Here is a 23,551-nt window from a genome sequence, read left to right on the forward strand (position 1 = left end):
CACAAGTCAAATTATCTTAATAGTTGCCAACTCTCCTCTTCTCTTCGTCTTTCCTCTTTTCCCGTCTTTACAGACATCTAAATGTCCCCCAGAGGCATGTACAGACCATAACCCCAACCTTTAGTCCCGATGTTAAAAGCCTGTTTCTTCACATACATGTAGCATGTGCGCACATACACACACACACACACACACACAGATGCAAGTGCACACACAAATACCATTGTACTGTGAAAAGGGAGCCCTTTGACAGCTCCATTATAAACCCCACACTGGCCAATTATCTGTTTTAGCGTGATTGCCTGGCCTCCTCTACCCCCAGACCGCCTTTGATCTCCCTCATCCCTCCTTGTGTCACTCTAGATCTGCGTGCAGGTATAACATTTCCACCTGGGAGCCTGAACGCCTCTTTTAAAGTTCCACTTGAATCATTTTTGCTGCATTAAAAGACAGGGGGAGAAAGAAAAAAAAAAGTGCTTCCTCTTTCTCTTTAGCTACTGATGAATCACGGATCATTTCTCCTCTCATCATCTCCTCTCTTTTTGTTTCTCTTTATCTCCCGAACCCGCTGCCTATGACACTGGAAATTGCGGGTATATGAATAACACTGATTGCGAGTGGCAGATGGCAATTAAATAGGAGTGAGGGAGAGGAATAAAGTAAATGCAAGGGGGGGAAAAGAGGCAGAAAGTAGGATGAAAAAGATCCAAAAATTGATGGGTGAAAAAAAAAAAGAGAAGAGATAAAGAAAAAAAATACTAGAGCGATGAAAATAAAGATAATAGAGTGAGAGAGAGCATGACAGAGGTCTCCGCTGGTGGTTTGTTTGATCAGGGAAGAGCAGTAGTTATCTGGGTGAGCCCCGTCTCTCTGTACAGTTCAGTCATCAGTGCTGATTCATCCAAATGGATACCAGAACACCTCAGTAGCTCATAGTACAGTAACCGCCTTATATCCCTCGACAGAGCCCTAATACAAACCAGACCCGCATAATCACTCACACACTGCACCTCACTGCACATACAATCAATCTGTCGGCTCGGCGGTAATTTCTCAAACTATTGTCATTAGGCCATCATAAAAGCAACTGAATAGGACCAATTGCCGGGCATTACTGAGTAACTTCAATTTATAGTGTAATCTGAGTGTGTGTGTGTGTGTGTCTTATAGCTTCAAAGGAACACAGGATAGACACCAAAGCAGTGTGGGAGACTTTTTCACTCTTTCTGCATATGCTTGTGTGTGTGTGCAAGTATGTGTATACAGTTTGTGTGTGTGTGTGTGTGTGTGTGTGTGTGTGTGTGTGTGTTGATCATCAAAGGGCAGCGGTGAAGACACCAGAGCGGCAGGGATCGGAGCATCCCCACAGCGGCGTAGCGACACACAACCAGACAGCATCGCACACAAAACAACACTCACAAAAAAAAAAAAGAAAAACCCCTTCCAACACAGAGAGAGAATATCATGCCTCTTCCTTCTGCCCGTAACCCGGGCAACCCTGGCACCGAGCAGAACCCCCCCATCCCCACCCCGCGCCCGCCTCACCCTTCTCCCTCACCCGCGGGATCCTTTAGACTGCGTCCAGCGGCACGTCAAGTTCATCCCCCCACACGCTGCTTCCCAGCAGGCTCTTGACTCGGGCTGGCGCGCCCCGGAGGCTAAAGGGGGTGTTTGCGCCGCGGATCCACCCCAAAGTGGGGTTTGCCTGTGTGGGGTACATCTCAATCAGCAGGGGCACGGTCCAAAGAGGCCCCTCTTTCCATTCCCGCACCACCTCACCACCAACTCTCACTGGCATGGAAGCCTTCATACCCTCCCCACTGACTGGTGTGTATATGAATGCAGTGAATCACACTCCGCTCCTCCGAAGTTTCTCTCTGAAAACGAGGAGAGTGGAAACAATGCCAGGCTGAATAAACACTTTGATAACTAGACAGAGGGTGAGGAGGACAGACGGCGGAGGGAACGGCAGGGCTCAACAGGGACACTGATGGCTTTATACAACAGACTGGAAGAAAGTGTTCCTTCTCTCACACTTTCTCTCGATGTCTCTCACCCCCTCCTGGCTGCTTCTCCCCTGCTGTCGATGACAGAAACAGGAGAAGTTAAACCCAGCGAGAAAAACTCACACGGCACACAGGAAGAGAACCAGGGTGGGATGTAGAGGAGAGATGGGAGATGGGAGGACGGAGGGAGACGGGGAGGATGAGACGAGACAAGACGGGACATTATCACAGCAGGGTGTGAGGAAGAGAGTGGAGAGGGTGATGCTCAGTAGCGGCTTGCCCCTGCCCATCTCCTCTCATTACTATTTCATTCCTGCCCCTGTCTGCACCTCTCACCCTCACTTCCCTTTTTGTTTTCTTTGCTTTAGCAGTTTTTGTCACATCTGCTCAGGGGAAAGTCAAGTAAAGGTTGAGACACAAAAGAAACAAAAATAAATATTAGTAAGTTCTTCAATACCTCAATACTTTTCTGGTATGTGCTAAAAATGAGGCTGTCACGTTGAATATCAAAAATGTGTTAAGTACCGAAAGCTGGCATCAAATATCAGGTCTGATTTATGTTTACTCATGTGAATATTTGCTAATTTTAGGCTTTTTTAAATGTAGGAAAATGTCTTGTAGCTGCTTGTAACAAGATTTTATACTTCAGAGCTTCTGTTAAACAAAAAGTTTGGTTTTGTGAGGTATAAAGTGAGGTATCACCAAAATATCAGTATCAAAAAGTAAGTATTTGATCGGTACTAGTATCAAAGCTACAACAATTCGTTGATTAATCAATTACTCAATCTGCAACTATTTTGAGAAACCATGAACAAACCATTTTTAAGCAAACATGCCAAGTATTCTCTAGTTGTTTGTTTGAGGAATTGCTGCTTTTCTCTGGTTTATATAATTGAAAACTGAATACGTTTCACTTTTGGATTGTTGGTCAGACAAAGACAATATATCTGAAAACATCACCATGGATACACCATCGAGAAAATAATCTGCAAATCAGTTTACAATGAAAATAATCATTAGTTGCAGCCTGAATAAAAAAAAACATTCAAACAATACCCGATAACAGTAGAACACGTCTGATAGCACTAAGAGACAATGCACCATGGTGACAGAAAAACAGTCTGACAGTCACGACTTCGGTGATTTTAGGACACGATCGGGGGGTTCAATAGTTTAGTCTTCCTGCATGAGTAGACAGACAGCATCCTCCTGAGTCTCCCCGACTCCTCTTTTCTACTCTACCCTTGTCCCGTCTCTCCTCCGTGCAACACAGACTACCCCACATCACACACAGACACACATGCCTGTACCCCTCCATCCAGACTCTCGCTTCCCCAGGGTGTTTCAGACTGACCCACTTTCCCCTCCTCAACCCAAACAACTCGACAGCAAAAAGGCTGATGTCTGATTTCCAGTCTAGAAACCCTTGTAGGTGTGTCAGCAAAATATTGTTGCCAAGCCCATGTCAGTGCTTCAAAAGTGTATCTATTTATTTATTTTTGCATCGGATAACTTTAAAATATGCAAAATGCCACAGGAGATGAATAAAATAAAGAGAAAAATATGCAGAGCTTAAAAACAAGATATGTGATGTGCCGTCCCAAAACTGACATTTATATGTATTTTCTGTTTATGTATAGACAATCGCATCTTTTCACCGGTCAGAACTATGATTAATTATATTTTCCTATCCTCCTCTGTCTCTACGCTGCCGTTTGTAAGCTCGGCTCTGTCCTCTGGTCACCCTTGGGTGAGGAGTGTCATTACCGGCGTTGTCACAGCTGAACCGCTCGGCAGCACCACAGACTGAGCGCCGCCGGGTCGAAGCAGACATGTCAGCAGATTTCCAGGGCCTAAGTGCCACTGTGTGTGTGTGTGTGTGTGTGTTTGCTCTCGTCAGCCGCTGTGCTTTCTCTCTCTCTGCGATGCATGGAAAATGAAAAACGCTGTGTCGGGACATTCTGTGGTCCAGAGGCTCCCTGTGTCGCTGGTGAGTGAGTGACTGGTTTAACATGCATCACTGATGCCTTCCTCCGACACTGTGCCTCTGCTCAGAGGTCATTAAAAAAGCATAAACATAATCAATGTCTGGGATTTCCCTATCCCTCCATCTCTTATCTTTAACCTTTTTTACGTCCTTATTGTGACACCAGAACGATTTCTGTCCTTGAACAAACACATCCTGAATATTTAATATCTTGCTGAAGTGGTGGTAGTATGAAACTGACGGTTGTAGTAGCAGTAGCATCAGAAATGTAGTAGCAATGGTAGCGCTAGTAGAAGTATTAGTAACAGTTGAAGCAGTGATAGCAGCAGTTGTAGTACTGGCAGTAGTAACAATAGGAATAGTGGTACTAGTAACCATAGTGAAAGACGAAGTAATAACAGAAGTAGCTGATATATTAGTACTGACAGTAGGATTGTGAGTAGTAGAAATAATAATGTACAACACAGTGTCCGTTATTTTCTATATCAAGACATTTCAAAGTGTATAATGAGTTTTATACCATGGCCACTAACCAAATGACAACAAAAACAAAGACAAGTTTGTTCATCACCAGTTCATTGGTAACATAGCGCCAAGCAGTGCAGTTTCTATGGTTACTTGCATTTTCAATTTCTCACAGAACAATGTTATACTACAATTAGATTAGATTTTTTACATAACATTCGTGATTATTTTTATGAGATCATGTTATCTGACAGACCGGGGCTACTTATAATGCTGATAAGATGCAATAAAATATTTTTTTAAAAATTGAGTTGTCACGCGCCTCGTGCAACTGTTATATAATCTGCCAGTTACAAACTAATGAAACCAATTTCACACAGTGACTAAATTCTCCAGTCCCTATCTCGCTATGCAGCCTGTTAGCAGCCCCTTGGGCAATGCTGTATGCACGTGTTATGTGCGTCTGTGTGCATATAGTCTATGTGTTTGTGTGTGTGTATTACGGAGCATTCTGTTCAGTCGTAGTACTGGGCCTCGCCGGAGGAACAGGGCTTGGCGTTCGCAGCATCGCTTCACAGCCAAACACAGAGAATGTTCTGCCAGCTCTATCTAATATCTTTTCAAACACTTTGCATTCCTTCTTAACTTGCATAACAACTTCTGCTCAAACCACTCTTTTTTTCTCTCTCCGCCTCTTACCCCCGCTGCTCCGTACGTTCTCCACAAACACTCTATTGTTCCTTTAGGTTTTTTACTTATGCATAAAAATTTTTTACAATGCACCTTTTTTTGCTGCCTGTGCATCCTCGAGGTAAATCAGCTACTTGAGTTACAGTTCCACAGCATGAATGGAAATATGATTTCTACATACTGAAGTTTTCATGGTTTATTGCCAATGCTTGAAGACATGGTGACTCAACAGAAAATGCAGGATGTTTTACATGCATGCCGGTTACGTAGACAATGACAAGTAGATGCAAAACAAGCATATTTGTTCAATTAAGTAACAGTATCTAGTAAACTCAGAGATCTCCTTGGAGTATTGTTGAATCTTTTTTTTTTTTTTAAGGAAGAGGATGTTAAAATTTTCTACAGTTTGAGGCAACACGTGAGAACAGAACAGGAAGTTCAACCCAGGTTTCCCCCAGGGGCTTCAAACCGTTAATCAATCAACCCTTCCCACCTTAAAAAAAACAGCTTTGGGCTCTGATCCGCCCCCATCATCATTCTGTCACCCGCCCCATCCAAGCGCAAACCTTCCACCCCCCCCCCCACCCACCCACTTAAGAATACATACATACCAACCCCACATTTAGCCATCGCTCCCCTTCCCACAGTTTCACTCTCTCTCTCTCTCTCCAACCCCGATCCCAGAGACCCGCAATCCTTATCAGGGATCAGACTTCCGTTCAGTCGAGTGTGACGCCTGGAAGTTGGAGGCTCCAGGTGTGACGAAGTCTTGGAGAGAGTTCGTGTATGTCTCCTCGTCCCTCATCACCCGCAGGACAGAGTTTATACATGAAACTAATCGGATTAGAAGAGGATTATGACACCGGTATATCACAGCTTCTACTCTGTTTGGGGAACTCACACATTTTCGCTCCAAAAAAAAAAAAAAAAATTGATTCTTGTCCGTACACAAACAGTAACCTAAAACTTCTGAGTGAAATGTTGACAACAAATATATTTAACAGTATGCAAACTCCTAACGCCCACACGCATGTACACGTGCAGCCACTTGTCTCTAACCGCTTTGAGAAAACTGAGCTGTAAAGACTTAAATGTGACATCAGGTATGCAACATGGAATATGAACAATTGCTCAACTCTTCCGCTCCTCCCTGCTTTCAAGCTCATTGTGCTCGCGGGGCATCCGTCATGTGAATGTCACCTCATTCAGATTCTAACTACTGTGAGACAAAGCCGTTGAGAAATAGCGCAGTAATCAGTAGGTCAGAGGAACAAACAAAGTCCTTTTCCAGAAAGCGAGGCCCAGACCGGCAGCTCTCCGTGTGATTTACACCTGGCTTCAGGTTAATGGGGTCTCTGTCGCTGATCCCTCTCATTTTGACTCATCCAAACTTCTTTTCCTCTTGATGTCAGCTTCTTTAGTCTGGTTTTTTCACTTTTTTTTTCTTGTGTCTTCTAAGCCTTCTCTTTCCATCTGTCATCTCTCTCTTGGCAAACCCCCCCCCCCCCCCCCCCCCCCCCCCCCAAAAAAAAACTATGTGCCCCGCTCTCCCTATTAAACAAGTCTCTTTCCCTCTTGAGCTCTGTCTGTCTCATCTTCACTTTTTTCTCACACACACCCACATACCATCCTCAGTGGTGGCAAGCAGTGGCCCATCCAGCCTGTTGCGTTCTCTCCTCTCAGCGGAGATCAATCACATGATTTGATAGTTTTTATACTAGAGGGGAGGCAGGAATCTTCATAGCGGCGGATACGGGCAGCTCCAAAACTTCTCATCCACTAGAAGAGGAAAAGCTCTCACAGGTGTGATTTATTATCATTTTTCTTCCTTTTGAGAGAAATGTCAAATACGTTTTTTGGAGGGGTTTTTTTTTTTGTTGTTTTTTTTCCATGTCTTCATTTTTCAAGTTCATTTTTCAAGTTCATGTGCATTTTGTTTGGAATGAAAACGAATACCTGAAATCTCATTTCACTCATGAGGAAAGTGACAAAACTGCAAACACAAAACAACAGAAAACTGAGAACAAATAAAACCTCAGCGCCAAGATTTTGCAATAACTCACGCAATCACATATTTGTGCGTTTACTACATTACAAGTAATAAAAGACCAAACAAAAAGTCTGACGCTTGCCAAGTCTTTGACTTTGGATATTTTACATCCTCTCTTTCTTAACAGCGCCCTTTGCTCTGCAGTGCTTTCTCCAGATAAGGACTTCTAAACACACTCCCATGGCAGATGCAGGGAATCTTAAACATGCATAACCAGACTTGTAAGGTAAACTATTTCCTCTTAACTTCCAGGTAACTGTAGATACCTGCACACACTTACAACACACTGCGCCCATTTGTCACTTGCGTGTCAGTTAATGAGGTACATCACCTTGTCCTATTCACAAGAGCCTTAAGAAGTATTCTCATGTTGCAGCTCCTTGGAGAGAGACATATAACTCAGAGTGTGGGTGCAAGTGTGTGTGTTAAAAGAAGAACAGGAAGAGATAGTCCTGCTAAGCCATAACAGTCACGTTGCCACCGCAGCGCAGGTGAGACACTGTTTGGGAATGCAGCCTGTGATGCAGGTCCATTCAGCTCCTGCAGACTGTGTTAGCGAGGATGTGATTGATTTATGCTGCAGCGCTAACAGAGCATCTTTGATTTACATTGCAGCGTTAGCACCGTGGCTGATGCCTGAGTCTGTGCCAGCAAACATCCATCAAAGAGCCCTGTATACAGGCCAGGCCCCAGCTACAGCCAACCTCAAGGATTTTACCAGTGTTTTAACAGCCTGGCCACCTCTCCTCACAGCTATTATCACTGGATTCCTGTGGGCTAGTTTCAAGAACTGTTTTCCTTCAGTTAGTTTGCTTTTGTGTTGTGAACAATGAACTTGGTATTTGGGTCAAACAACAACCATACAGTTGTTTCGTCAATATACAGTAGCGCATTCTCTAATATGTAGGTGTGTGGGTGTTTGGGAGTGTATGTTAAGCTTTGTGTAAAGGAGGTTAATGACATGGAGACATAACTCACCACACTGATAGACCGTAGCTCCCAGCTCTTCCGTGGTTAAAATCACACGGCACCTATTTTTGGCGCCCGTCTGAGTGACAGCATGACCCCTAAACCCTGACCTTTACACAGCGTGACCTCCACAGCCCAATAATGGAGACAGGAAGGTATTAGGGTTGGGGAAGAGAGCGGAGGGGTTGAATGGGTGCACGGGGTCAAGCCCAAAATGATGCACTCGGAACGGACGGCGGAGAAGAAGGCCGCTGTGTTCCCCATCACACAATAAGGCCTCAGTTATTGGTCTATAATTTGGCCAATTGATTACCCCAATAATTGTTACCATAATGAGCTGGTGTGGATAGCTGGCTGTTAGTCGGCTTGTTTGCATTTTTGTACCCGAATGACTCCATGTGAAACATTGCAGAAGTGTGCATGTTGCAGCAGCAGTACAGACTCTGGTGCATGTTTATAAAGGCACCTGTCACTAATACGCCATTGCATGATAAAATGAATCCTCCTGCACACCCCTATTCATACATAAATACAACTGTTTTCATTATTGATCAATCTGAGACTTTTCTTTCAACAACTAATCTAGAAATTGTTTAGTCTATAAAATGTCATAAAAAAGGTAATGTCTTTAAATTGCTTAATCAGCTAATCTTTTAAGCAATATTCATATATTTGGCAAAATCAACGGATTACAGAGCTGTATTGTGACCTATGAAAAGCCAGAATTATGCATGGAAAATATGATTTTAAATATATTCAATGGTTCTTTATAAAAAGAAATTAAAGGAATAGCTAGCTTCAGGGCATCATTTATAAATGTGAATTTCTATGAATGTGGCCCTTTGAAATAACATTTTATTCACACACACGCTGGCAACATAGTTGGTGTCAGTGATTTGCAGCTGCATTGGTTGTACATCCCATAAATTAAAAAAAAAAAAAGAAACGCTTTCTAACCCTGCAGGACACTGGAGAGAAGCTCATCTCAGGGTCAGTGAGCCCACTGGGGGTCTTATGCTCTGATGGGTACATACAGAACCAGAGGGCAGCCCAGGCTCATACTGAGGTCGGATCAGAGCATATCAGACGACACAGATGATATCAGGGTCTGTTAGCACGGAAAGGGTAGACCAATTATGTGTGTGTGTATGTGTGTGTGTGTGTTGATAGACTAGGTCAGTGAACATGTCAACATCAATAGTAGGGGGTTGTATAGTTCACTGGTTCGCCCCGAGGGGTGCACACAGCTGACCGAGGAGGGTCTGCTTTTTGACTTTTACAAACAGGTTTTTAATCACTGTGATCTATGAGAGGTTTATTTTAGCAAAACTCTCTGTTCTTCATTTAAAAACATTCAAAACTGATTTTGAGAGATTATATACTCTGACAAAGTGTGAGACCTGCACAGCATCAGATCACATCTCATCTGTTACTGTGGCCCTCTTTGTCCGCTGTTTCGACCTGTCTGAGTTTCGAGAAGGGGGCAGGAATGCCGTCTCATTTCCAGATTTCCTGCTGATAAATCCAGGTGAGTGACAGGGATGACACAGCCTTATCCCACGATTACGAGAAGCTCCAGGAATTCTGGCTCCATCAAAGCACCGTGAACTTCCCAGGCTGAAGTTTCACTGTTCGCTGATCCCTACACATAGCTCCACGCATATGAAATTCCCAATCTTCCCATCCACAGCACGCTTATGAGAACACATAGGAGAGGTCAGCAGCACATTGGAGCTATAGCCTCTGTTTCATCCAGCTCAAGAACAGAAACCAGTGGATTTGACTGAGTTTAGATAGCAGATCACTGGAAAATTACCATTAAAACTTTGTTGTGCTGTATTACCTTGGCTTGCATTCCGACCATATGGTTAACAATAATAAAATGTTGATTAGGTTTTATAGAAACAATATTGGAACACGCTCACTCATTCAGGCCTGGTCATTAAATTGTTGAAATTGGTGAGATGCACTGTAAAAAAAAAAAAAAAAAAATCACACTAATTATAATGCAAAAGCAAAACCAGAGCAATAACAACAAACGTAATGAACTTAGCATGCCATACATTCACAACAGCACAGTGCATTTTGGGGCACAGTCTTGAAACTTGACACCGCAGTACATAGTGTCCAAGCACTTACAAGATCCATAGATGTGAAAGAACGCAGTGTTCTCTAATGCACTAAAACCCTTAAAGAGCACTATGTGTTTTCCCCAAAAGATTCTTTGTCGCTTAAAAATAAAATCATCTTCAATGACTGTTCTTGAATTGTACTAACACCTATCATAAGGATTTATCAAATACTTGCATTAGATTTGTTTAAAATATCTTCATCTGCTTAGTTACCAGTCCAACAAACAATAGCAACACTAGTGTCATTCTAATATCTTAATAAGTTTCCTATATTCAAACAGTATTTGTGTCACTAACCCTTTTGTTACAGCAGTTTAAATTGTTTTAATCCTAACACCTTCTGTTGTATCTACCTATAAAGCACAATAATGATTGCAAAAATTCTATACATCATCATGAACAGTGGACTTTTTTGTTCTGATCTGAACACAGACAGAGTAGTGGATTGAATCAAAAAGCTTTAACTAATTAACACAAAAATACTTTTCTTTTTGCATGAGGCCAATGTGTGTTACTGGATTCACTAGAATTTTTGCTTGCTGTTGCATTTTTGTTGTCTGAATAACCGCATTAGGGATGAGTCACGGAAATGACCAGACAAGAGAATAAAATAATTCTTTCATTACCATGCAAGCTGCTCCAAACATGGCAGTGAATATGAGGATCTTTATGAAAAAAGTACCTGAACATCGCATGTTAAGATAAAATAGCTCATTCCCAACTTGCAATATTAAATCTTAAAGGGGACGTATGACGCACATTTCTAGGTCTATATTTCTATTCTGGGGCTCTACTGGAATATCTTTGCATGATTTACAGTTCAAAAAACTGCTTATTTATCTTATACTGGTCCTTTATGGAGCCCCTCAGTTCAGCCTCCATATGAAACAGGCCGCTTTCGCTCCTGTTTCTTTAAGGCCCCCTTCTCGATGAGCCCACTCTGTACTGATTGGCCAGCTTCCAAAAGCTGCATCTTTGCCAGAGTCCAGAAGCTGCATATTTGCCAGAGTCCAGAAGCTGCATATTTGGCAACAGCGACTTGGGAGGCTACATAAACAAACAGTAGCAGGATTTCACTTTTTTTTCCCTCATTCTTTCTATAAATATAAACTCCTCAAATACATTGGTACATGTTCAAGCCTGATTTTGATCCAAGATATGCAAGTGGACAACGTGAACAACCAATGAAACAAACTTAGCAACAACGTTAGCAACAAAGGCTACACATCAGACGGTTGTTTGTGGGCATGTGCAAACAATCAGATTCCATCACAAGGAGGAAGTAGAGGCAACATTGCAAATGAAGCATTCAGGGCAAGCTGAAGCCCTGGCTTTTGACTTGCAGGGAGCATTTTTTACATATGTTCACCTCAAGTTTTGGAACTTTGACTATGTTTAACACAGACATCAAACATCAAAACAGTATAAAATTAACAGAAACTCACAAAAAGCATGTCTCCTTTAATCCACAGTCAGTGCACTTAACATATTCAATACAGATTCTCTGAAAGCAATTACTGTATATATAATTTTTGGGCCTTACTTGGCAGTCCTGTAAAACAAAACATGAAATACAGTAAAGCACAGTGACTTCCAGGAAATCTCTCCGCCGTTTTATATCTTGTACCTCACATACTTATTCAACTGGAACAAAATGTCCTCATGTGGATACCTTCAATTATATATTCTAATCCAGCCTGCTTGTGCTCTCATTAGTAACCATGGAAACAGATGTAATCTGGCGCTTGTTATTGTGTGACGGTCTTATGTGTCCGAGGCTTCCACAAGAGATTAATGTTTTTGGTGTGTGTGTGTGTTTGTGTGTGTGTGTGTGTGTGAATAGCCACGTTGCATTTGTCCATATGTTCAAAATTGGGGGCTCCACCCGCACACACATCCGGGGGTGAGGAAGTGCTAAATGCTCCACTTCCTGTGCGTCTGGGTCCGTCTCCACAGCTGTGGCCAGACACAGAGCAGGCAGGCCAGTAGACAGTGCTGAGGTTTTCTCCTGAAAGGCCATGAAATAATGGTTTATTCTCTCCTCTGCTTAACCCTCCTTGCCTCGCTCCTCCCTCTCTACCTCTCACACAAATACATTTCTCCCCTCCACTACCTCTCTATTAGTCTCTCCTCTTTAAGGTACTTCTGCCACCTATAGAAGAGGATCCATACTGCTGCACACAGGTTGAGTGCTCCATTGACCCCCAGGACTAATGAAAAAAAAAATTCTCCCCCATCCTCACCGCACCCTGTTACTTATAGAAAAGGCTTCTACCTCACCCTCCTCCTGCCCCCTCGTCTTCCTCCTCCTCTTCGTCTTTACTACCCTCCCTCCTTCTTCAGTAGCTCTCCCGCTGCGATGCGGTTGGCTCCTTTGATCTGGCCCAGTGCTCTAATTAGAAGGAAGTGAAGTGTAGGCCAGTGAGGTCACCATTACCCGCGACCCCTCTCATCGACCACTCCAAATGTCGTTAGGGAGCAAGACGTTCTCACGGCGTTGACCCGCTGGCCACGATGGCGGGGGGATCTGGATCGCGTTAGGGACCCCTGTAAAAATCAGGCACAATTTACATCTAATTTGAGCCACTGCAGAGGTCAGTGTGCGGCGTCTCGTTAGTGTCCAACTGGGGAGGGAAGAGGGGGGGGGGGAGCGACTGTATTACTGCCGGACCGAACTGGCAGAACCCTCGTTAAGGCTGCATGGCTGGCTTAAGGTTAGGAGTTCATCATAAACAGAACTACCGTTCCAGATTTGTCCTGAAAGCCGGGATTGGGACTTTCGAGGTTCAACATAAATAGAAGCTGGGCCTGACATAGCTGAAGGATTTATCATAAAAGCAATAACTTGGATTTAAAGTTTGAGACTTGTCATAAAAGCAATGATTGAGCTCAGTTAGTGGATTGGAGTGATGAAACAACATGTATGCCTACTGCTTTTGATCATGGCTGTAAAGTAGCGGGGGCTTACTGTGTGTGTTGAGGGATAATGTGTCATTACTTGAGGGATGTGAGTCACCAGAGCAGGCCGGCGCACACATAAACTAACAGACTTGAGGAAAAAATGAACGCTAATCACACTTTGACTCTGCTTGTTAAAGGTATTTCCTCTTACTTGCTCAAACTCCCAGAGCGATTAAATCTCCCAAAGCCCCGTCGAATCCCTGTTGTACCATGGCTAGAATAAAGGGATGTTGGCAAGCTATGCAACCTCAATGGCTTCATACATGCACATAAGGGCACACACACACACAATTAGTCTCATCTACTGTATGTATACCAGGCCAAGAACTAAGCATGTGTGTGCGTGATTACGCTTACCTTCCCGCAAGGGAACCAAGGAAGCAGGGGGGAAGGGTTTTAAGGTAACACATCAAAGCTAAAGGGATATTTTACTTTGGATAGGGTAAGAACACATCAAACGACAGACCCCCACTCCTCACCGCCCCCCTCCATGTCCCTCACTCTGCATTGTGTTGTACTAAAATTAAGGGGGTTGGGTGAAAAATCCATATATCTGGCATGAAAATGTCTGCTCCCTGACAGTTCAAAGACATTGTCAGGGTGGGACGGCAATGATTTAATATGCAATGAAAACATATACCGTGGGTACATCTCCCCATGCACTCATTATACACTCGGTCCTCAATTGGGGCAATATCACCAAATTGCTGGGTATAATTCTGCATACAGTGATTGCCCAAGGTGATGAGTGATGTTCAGGTGTATGCAGGTGTGTTCATCTGTTAAAAGAGCAACGGGGATGATTTATAGTGTTCTTTAAAAGTGAGGAGGCACTTCATGTAATTATCATGTCAAAGATTTTCTGTATGACCTGAGAAGAGGAGGGGAAGGCGGGGGTGGAGTATGTATACTGTATGAAGGTGTACTGTATGTGCACAAGCTGCTCAGGCTTTTTGGCTGTCATCCAGAGAGTTGATTTAGGTGGATTATGTTAATCCATACCTGCTCTGCGTCTGTCTCTAGATGATCTCTGAGCCGACTTAGGTCTAGAGCGGGGCCACCCTCAGCTGAGAGCGGAAGTCCCCTGAAACCTTATAGATCCGTCCGAGAGGAGACTTCATAAATTTGGAAATATCAATATTATTTAGCTGTAAACTTCTGGTTTGTGTTCATGCATAAACAAAAAAAACACAAAATCCAGGATTCATTTGGCAATAGTTTTGGCAAGAGCTGAGTTTCTCTGTCACTCTGTGTTGACCAAACAATAACAGCACTGGTTACAGAAGCGGGCTTGGATACTGAATGTTGATGTTTCTATGGCCAAGATCAAGAATATCTGTGCGAGGAAAACAAAATGCGTCATGGTCTCCAATTCTAAAAATTACTGCTGCAACTGCTCCAGGATAATAACTGCCCTTCCTTTGGGGGTACTCAAACAGGCTGACACACACCCGAAAGGAAGAATTCCTTTAAATAAAAGAACAAACATGTTCATCAGTGATGATTTGTTGGCAGTCATTTTGGAACAATTGTACCTCCACCTCTGTTCACTACAATAGTGCAGAGTGGAAAATCACCAGAGGTTTGGGAAGTGTGATAGGCGGTGGTACCCTGCTAGCTAGAAAAACAAGTTTGGGACTGGAAGGCGACTTGGTCCAGCTCCCAAATGGGAAAAAGTGCACAGACTCTTCTTCATATGATCCCTGCCAAGGTGCTCTTGAGCAAGGCACTCATAGGGGAAGCAGACAGACAGCGCAACTTGTGTCTTTAAGTGATTTGGATGTGTTGCGTGAGACTTATGTGGGTGAATTCCCTTCTCCAAATCCCCTGCCTTAGTAGTTTTTCCTTTAACACAACCCGCCTCTGTTGCTGCTGCTTTCTGCATGAACAGAATTATTATCCCTGCCAGTGCAGATAAAAGAGCAGAGTCCTCTGTAGCTAATGCCCGAGCTGCCGTTTGATCCTGATAAAAACACCCGGGCCAGATAACAAACACACTTACACGCCCACTCTCACTACCACCACCACCACCAGCAGGAAGTTATTCATTCATTCTCATAATCAGACCAATACCGCCGCTCCCTGCTTCTCCCTTTCTGTGTCATAAGGAGGAAAATGAGGGAATTGTTGAGAAATAGAAACACAGAGGGATTAAAGTGCAAAGTACAGGATATAAACAGCAGCAAGCATATACAGTATTACAGTAAAAAAAAAAGTAATAAAAAATGATTGTCAACAATTTTAACTGTTTATTTAATTTTTTTTAGATTTCTTTATTCCTAATTTAAGGGGAGGTCCACTGTATAAACATATGGCTTTTTGAACTCTCTCATCTGCTTTGTTTTTATGCTTTTTTTGCTTGCATTAGTGCTAAAATGATTAGTCGATAAATGAATTAACTGATCAACAGAATTTATTAAGCAAATTGTCGCCTTTTTGCTGTTTCAAATGTGATGATTTGCTGCATTTCTCTGTTTTATATCATTACTAACTGATTATCTTTGGATTTTGGAGTTATTCGGACAAACAAGACATTTGAATGCACCACCTTCTTTTAAATATTTTTAGATATTTCATAGAGTCAACTATTAATCTATTAACTAGAAACAATAGGCAGATTAATTGATGATGAAAATAATTGATAGTAGCTGGTTGAAAATAATACAGAATGCAACTGAGTCATTGATTTTTTATGTTAATGTTTTATGTTAATGACATTTCAACACCTGTGAGATAAAAATGTTGCAATATGAAGGATAAAATGAAATTATGATGATACTGTTGGGGGACTTCAGGCAGTCATGATTATTTAAAAGGCAGATCAGTTCAGATCATTGGTGTTGTTGAACCCTTCTCTTTGCCTCACATAAGACCCTGGCCGTCAGGCTCTGAACTTCGACCCTCACCTGTCTCCTTAGGGCCTGAGCAGCCTATCAGACCCCCCCCCTTCCTCCCCCTCCTCCCCTCCCCTGAGGTGGGTCGCTGAGAAGGACACCAGTCACCTGACAAGAGGTGAGGCCGATCACTTCTGCAACGACGCGAGAGACCTTCTCGCACTCACTCCCACACACACACATCCTCTCACCTCTGATCTCTGCGTATACACACCTCAACACCCGATACTGTTGAGTCAGGCCTTCACTGGCTTTTCATCTCTTCACCTGCTCCGCTTTCTTTTTTTTTTTTTGTTCTTTCCCTTTCTCTTTCTTTCACTTATTCTCTCTTCTTTTTTTTAAATGAACGGCCTTAGGGGGCGGAGAGAAAAAAATCACAGTGAGACTTCTGACAGCTTCTTTTGGGTTTTTATACTTTTATGAGATATAAACACAAGGAGAGGGAGCCGGGTTTGAGCAGGTTATTGGGAATGCAGCTCCACACACACACACACACACACACCGCACAGATCAAACACTCCTTGTATCATAAAAATTACAGCACCTTTGCAGATGAAAAGGTTAAGCAATGTCCACCGGTTTCTTTCTTTTTTTTTTTTTTTAAATAGATTAACACACCCATTCAAACATCCGCTCTTAAGTACACAAGCACATATTGCACACACAGATACACACACACACACACACACACAACACACACACGGGTAGAGACTCTGACCATGACTGCAAGTATCTTGTGTTGCTATATTTAAACCGAGGCTCTAAGTGGGTCTCAGCTTTTTATGTCTATCACAGCTTTGCGTCAAGCTCCAAGTACGCAACAAACACACACATCGGCACACACATGCACTCTCTCACACACACAGGAACACGGTCCATTTGTGTGTTAATGATTAGGAGAAGGAGCCATTTGCTGGCGATGGGAATGTGGGCAGTGGTTTTCTAAGTGGTGCTATCTGGGTCACAGGGCCAAGGCTGCTGGGTCTCTATCTGTGAGTCGGACACTCTGGTTTGCTTCACGTGGAAAAGATGCTAACATGGCAATCCGACAGGGCGATTTTTCTTTCCTAAATTGATATTGACTGGTTTTGACCACATGGTATTGTTGTATGTTGTGAATTTTATGTCTGTTTTAATTTTTAAAAACAGTTTTTAAAAAAAAAAATTACTCAGAAAAAAAGAAAAAAAACAGTCACTCAGACAGAAGTAAATTGTGTGTTTGTTAGGGACTATTTTTAGCCATGGATTTGGTGCACTAGTGAGTATTCACAGCAGCAGGACAGTGTATGCGGGATCCACTGAAAATAAACTACAGTGTTCATGTTTATCGTAATAAACAAACACATCAGCGAGGACAACAGTGTGGCTTATTTATTTGTTCTTAATAGAGTTTGGACAACAATGAAATCAAGGCCTCTCATAGAATATCACCATTATCTTGAGATGGAGATGAATAGTAAATCAATTAATAGTTGGCTTTATCTTTTGGAAAGTCTTCAAACAAGCTTCACATAAACAAACTGCCTGTAATAAATCACTGCAGGATGGAGATCATTTATTAAACTATTAACACCTGTCAGGCAGATATGACTGTAACCTGATAAGTTAAATGTTGAACCAGAGGACTTCTTAGAAGGAACATCTCAGCTGAAATGAAACCGCTGAAACCTCTATATTAGGCTTGGATTTTCCTGCAGGAAGTAATTAAATAAATACATTCCTTTATCTTTTGTTGACCTTGATGATAGATGTTAGGTGTATATTTGCCTTGAGTATGAGTAAAAGCATGCCTCCAACAACACTGGGTTATTGTGTTTGTGGAAGAAGAGCCTCAGCTACTGTCTGAGGTTTTTGTGTATCATCAAGAGTTGCTGTGATTTCTAAGCAGACGAGGGCCTGCGAGGAGCCGCCAGTGATAAAAGTATGTGTCTGCCCGCGAGCGTAGCTGTGCATATTCACATGCATGCGAGCGTGAGTGACAGCTGTGTCGGGGCCGAGTGACAGGGACCCGTGTGAGTGGTGAATCACAGTGACAGTGCACCAGGGAGAAGGAGCGGGATGGGCTCCTGTGGACGAGTGACCTCTGACATTCAGTGTCAGAACTGAGGCATCCCTAAACAATAGCATGAAGAGACTGAGAGGCCGGGAAGTAGGTAAAAAAAAACGGCTTGGGGTCTTCTCTGGCTTCCCTGATCCAGCTGTGGAGCCATATCACTGTGTCCATCTCTGACACTAATGCTGTCCTAATGAGCCCGCTGATAATGCCGGCTTAACCACGGGGATGTGCCGGGAGGGGCAAGGTGACAGGGGTTAATGGGGAGGAGGGAGAAGGATTTGGGGAACATCGGAATGACAGGGTACAAGTATCAGGTGTGTACAGCAAGATGTTTGTTAGTGTGTGTGTGTGTGTAGGGTTAGGGTTCGATGGCATTTAATAGAATCTGAATCCATTTATCAAATCTATTTTGGATTATTTTTCAACATTTCAAATGAACTACATTTATTACAAACTCACCTAAAACTCAAAGATTCAGTTGAGATCACCTTTTGTTGACTGAGAAGGCAGAAAATCTAGTTTTGAGTGACAACTTGTAGCTATTATCTGAAAATGAGATAAACAACATACAGTGTGAAATGATGATCAAATATGATTCTGGCCCATTGATTCATCGCCTCCTTATGATGGAATTATGCAGCATGGTGTACAGCGTTTCACCGTAAGTGCCTCTGGTGTAGGAATTGATTTATAGTTCGGTGTTGGATTTCACCCAGTGATACCACCGCAGCACTTATGTGTGACGTACCATATGTGTCCTTAGGCAGTATTTTTTTTTTTTTTGTAGACGTTTTAAAACTTGCGGCCTTCACTGCGATCTCTACCGCCATCACATAAATTTGTAGGAGAAAGCACACACAGCCCGAGCTGACCAATCACAGTTCTTGCGGTCTCAATGTGAGATCTCAGTAGCAGCCATAACCTTGACATATATGCGTACAGTGTAGCCAAGCCCCCAGATCTGCACTGGGCTGTGAGGGGATTTTGGCATTGTGGCCACATTGGGTAATTATAACTCACATCACATGACGCACACTGGCCCAAAAAGCATTTATCCCATACACATTCATTGGAAAAGGAACGGTGAGTAAATTTTTCTGAACATCACAAATCCCCCAAAATTACTCTTTTTATTATCAGAATTTGATCCATTCAGTCCATTAATATTGTGAAAGTCTAGAGCAGCCATATGATTAAATTATATTATCCATTTCATATACTACATGCTCTCAACAGGCTTGGCTGACTCTAGTGCGCGCACTCTATGGGCCCAAAATTACAGAAGGGTGCTGAACATCTGGGTAATTTCTATAACTGGAAGCTGAAAGCATCAAGAATTCATAGGAACGAATGGGGCACCATCTTGTAAAGCAGTATCTATTATCCATGAGCATAACCCTTTGATGCTGAACAATAAATCAAGCTGTTATTTTTCACAACATACTTACATGCATACAACTACATGCTCCAAATACAAGAACTCTTACGTTAAAAATGTTAATATAACATGCTGAAAAGTTTAACTGGGGGTGACTTCTGACATCGATGGGACGTGATAAGTGAGATCATCTCACTAGATTCGGTTGGTCTTGTTTAACCATAATTGGCATTTGTTAGGTGGTGATGAAGAGTGGCATTTCTTCGTCTAAAAATCAGCCAATAATTCAGGTGTATTGGCAATCTGAAACCGTATCCAAAGTGGCTGTTGGACCTATATATGTGCATGCTTATAAATCTGCCATCATCTGCTTATGAATGTCAACAAACACAACTCCACAAACCAAGGTCGAGGAAAAGCAACACACCCTGTAAACTTTAACACTGCAGAATGACATGCAATGACATTGTGTAAGGGGCCTTTTTCACCTGTCTATCTTGGCCTCTGTGTGCCTAAAGCAAACTCATTGCTCAGCCTGGAATCTGCTCTGTCCACACAGTGCCTCTTTAAGCAAGGGAGAGGCTAGCGAAGACAGACCCAAGGCTGGAGTATTGACTCACCAGCCGGCACCTTATCACGGTGAGAACCTACACACATGACGAATGAGTCTATGGTGCGGCAGATAAGACTGCAGGTAAACGGAAGGGTCACGGGTACAGAGGGTAGACTGCCTCGCTATAACTGCAATATATAAGCTGAGCACACATATCTGCTTTGTCTCACTTTGGTTTAGACAGAGGTCAGATACACGAGACTGACAGAGAAGGACGCCGAGAGGAAGCTTAAACAGGTTAATCTGCCTTTTAAGAGTCTGTTAACCACATACAAGCTGTCAGAAACACGTCCGGGCACTCTGTACACCAACATGTGTGTGAGTGGAGAAAAAAAGACACATAAACACACAAGTGTGGGTATGCACAGACACACACATTGAGTTCAAGGGGCCACTGAGTGCGGGGCAGTAGGTGTTAGATTACAGGAGCAGGGCCATCCAAAGCGCCGCCTGCTCCTATCTTTATTTAACCACTGATTAGGCCGACTCTTTGAAGGCCCCTTTAATTGCCGCGGTGATGGAGCTCTTAAACCGGGCGGCTTTTTTCACCTCTTTTATTGATTTCTCTTCTCATGACACCAATAAAAACGCCCACACTCCCGTCTAACGCTGCCTTCTGTTTCTCCCTCTTTCGCCTTGTTTCCAGCCTGTCGCTCTCTCCCTCCCTCTGCTGCTTGTTTTCTTGTTCTCCCTCTCTCCACATTTCACCACTCACCGACTTTACTCTCATTCTGGTTTGACTGTCAAGGCCTATAGGCTGAGTCTATGCATCAAGCTAAAAAAAAAAAGAGCAAAAAACAGTAATGCAGTGAAGCCTCAAGTTGATTTTCTTATGTCACATTTCATTTAATTTATTTGAGATGAGACATGTTCAAACAGAACTGAGAAGAAAGCAAGCTAAGGACAAGTACTGAAAGACTGGGAGACTGACAGTGTTCTGTATTGACAGTGTATACAGTGTGTGTCTGTGTGTGTCAAGCAGGTATTCAGGTGTTTTCTTACTGATTCATATGTTTCCCACAAACCAGTCAGCCTTTCACTGCAAGTAGGCTGGAAAGAGAAGTCCTCTGTTTAATTGGTGCCAAGTAGGATTTTCTATGTGAACATTTCCTGCCCTCTGTTTTCATTATTGCCAGATTTTTATCAGATGAAGTCAAGTCACATTAATTTTTAAAGCCTTTTTAACAACATGGTCCATTACACTGAGTTTTACAGAGCAACACATACTCATAAAAAGCACAAGCACGTCGAGTTGCTGTTGACAAAAGGAGAATAGCCACATCAAAGTGCGGCTGATTCACATGCTCCTTTAATAATAATAATAAAAAAAAAGTCACAAGAAATCCACTGAAACAGAAGATTCTTTTATCAATTCATTTGTTGATTTAAAAAAAAAATCAATTAATTGAAGAGGAGGAGATAATGACAAATGATCCCAACTTCCCCAAGCTCAAAGTGATATCTTTAAATTACTTGATCTGCCCAATCACCCGTCTAAAACCCAAATGTATAATCAATAAAACAGAGATGAGTGACAAATTCTCACATTTGAGAAGCTGGAACCTGAAAATGTTTGGCATTACTGTTTGATAAATTACGAAACTAACGGTCAACAAATTGATTAATTGACCAATCGTTTCAGCACGGCTATCCCCAAACTGAGATGACCACTTACACTGGAAGCGATATACTGATAGAGATTTTGTTCACTGCTCATTGATTGTTCATTGTTCACCATGTCTTTGCAAACATACCAAAAAGCTCTCTACATTATCACTTTTAAACTCAAATGTCCAATTTTGTATGACCATATTATAAAGTGTAGGGCTGCAGCTTTTATTTTAGATAACAAGATTATTTTCATTGTTAATTAATCTGCTGTTCTATAAAATTCTTTGGTCTATAAAACATCAGAAATGGGGAAAATTTCCTGTCACAATTTCCTAAAACCAAAGTGTCTTGTCTTAAAATGTCTTGAAAAAGTCCAAAACCCCCAAAATTTTCAATATACTGTAATGGAAGACCCAGAAATGTTGCTTACATTTCAGTACATTTGAGAATGTGGAATCATCAAATATTCTGCAATTTTTCTTCATAATTACTTCAATTGTTATAGATAGTTAGAAACACCTGATCCAAAACAGATTTTTGCTCTAGTCTCTAACTAACAATTTGTTTCATTATCTATTTCCCAATATGACATCATATGACGTCCAAAATTAAAACACCTTCAATTTACAATGGCATAAAGAGAGAAAAGCAACAATTCATCAGATTTGAGAAGTTGTAACCAGAGAATGTTTGGCATTTTTGCTTTAAAAATGAATTGATAGCGATACATTTCTTGTCAATTAACTAATTGATTAATCATTTCTGCGCTAGTAAATTCCTGCTAGTACCCCCTGAGAATGTTGTGAAATTTGAAACTGACACTTACTGGTTCTTCTGTCACATCCCATTCTTAACGGTTACTGCCATAATAAGTCACTATTGAGATTCTGCTAATGAAGGGCACAGTTTACGGCTGTCTGGAGGGCAGAGGGCCACTGGACAAGGCCTTGACCCTTGACCTCACATCCTACTGGCCGTAACCCCTGGTGATTCAGCTGGCCTCTTCTGCCTGGATGCTAGATCATTTGCCCATGACCTCTGTCACGGCTCAACTCCACAGGCACGGACCTCCCCTTGTGTCTGTCCTCTCATCGAGGGACGTGACACTGGGCCAGTTTTTTCTCTCATTGATTACCCAATCGGGCATTAACATCACTCCCAGTAAAGCTTTATGTTTAACGCATCATTAACTGACTGGGGGAATTAAGGTTCTGATGCATCAACAGGTCTCTGTTGAGCTTTAGTTCCCTCTGCTGTCTTTTCTTATTGGCATGGTCCTCTGAGAACAGTGCTGTGATAGTCAACATGTCTTTCTGTGTGCAGAAGGAATGGAGAGGTTGATTTCATCTTTTATGTTGCATATAACATCAAAATCCAACCTGCTGAAATCAAGTACACACACACAGACTTTGATTCACTTTGAACCTTACAACCCTTGAAAAACATGCTCTGATTGATGATCGACGATGACCGAACTTCTCTAATACGTGCAGATTTGGTCCGATCACACCTCTGCGTGAGAGCCGTAACCTTGGTCGCTCTGTATTAACAGCTGGTTCTGATCCCATTACAGACTCATTGATCCTTGTCTGGCTCCTGTTCTGCAGCGTCAGACTTGGGATTTTATTGATTCTAGGTAGAATCAACAGAAGCGCTGACCAGCCATCATTGACTGTCTAGAAGGATAAATACTGACCTGCTGTGATGCTGTCGGGCAGAGAAAAATTCAATACTGAGGG

The 23,551-nt window shown here is 42.5% G+C and overlaps 2 long non-coding RNA genes across 2 annotated transcripts in view; one reads left to right on the forward strand and one right to left on the reverse strand.

The window, feature by feature from the left end:
- Positions 1–6,724: 6,724 nt before the first annotated feature.
- On the forward strand, positions 6,725–8,722 carry LOC122965489. Its single transcript, XR_006398236.1, has 4 exons — positions 6,725–6,951; positions 7,326–7,424; positions 7,575–7,689; positions 7,814–8,722. It is a non-coding gene; the product is annotated as an uncharacterized LOC122965489 (long non-coding RNA).
- Positions 8,723–11,657: 2,935 nt separating this feature from the next.
- Positions 11,658–23,551, reverse strand: part of LOC122965707 — a 41,093-nt gene continuing 29,199 nt past the window's right edge. Inside the window, exons 2-3 of the long non-coding RNA XR_006398284.1 lie at positions 12,575–12,846; positions 11,658–12,307 (exon numbers count right to left, since the gene is read on the reverse strand). This is a non-coding gene — a long non-coding RNA (uncharacterized LOC122965707). The remainder of the gene's footprint in view (positions 12,308–12,574; positions 12,847–23,551) is intronic.

This window comes from Thunnus albacares, chromosome 16, assembly GCF_914725855.1.
Source record: "Thunnus albacares chromosome 16, fThuAlb1.1, whole genome shotgun sequence".
Lineage (NCBI taxonomy): Eukaryota > Metazoa > Chordata > Actinopteri > Scombriformes > Scombridae > Thunnus > Thunnus albacares.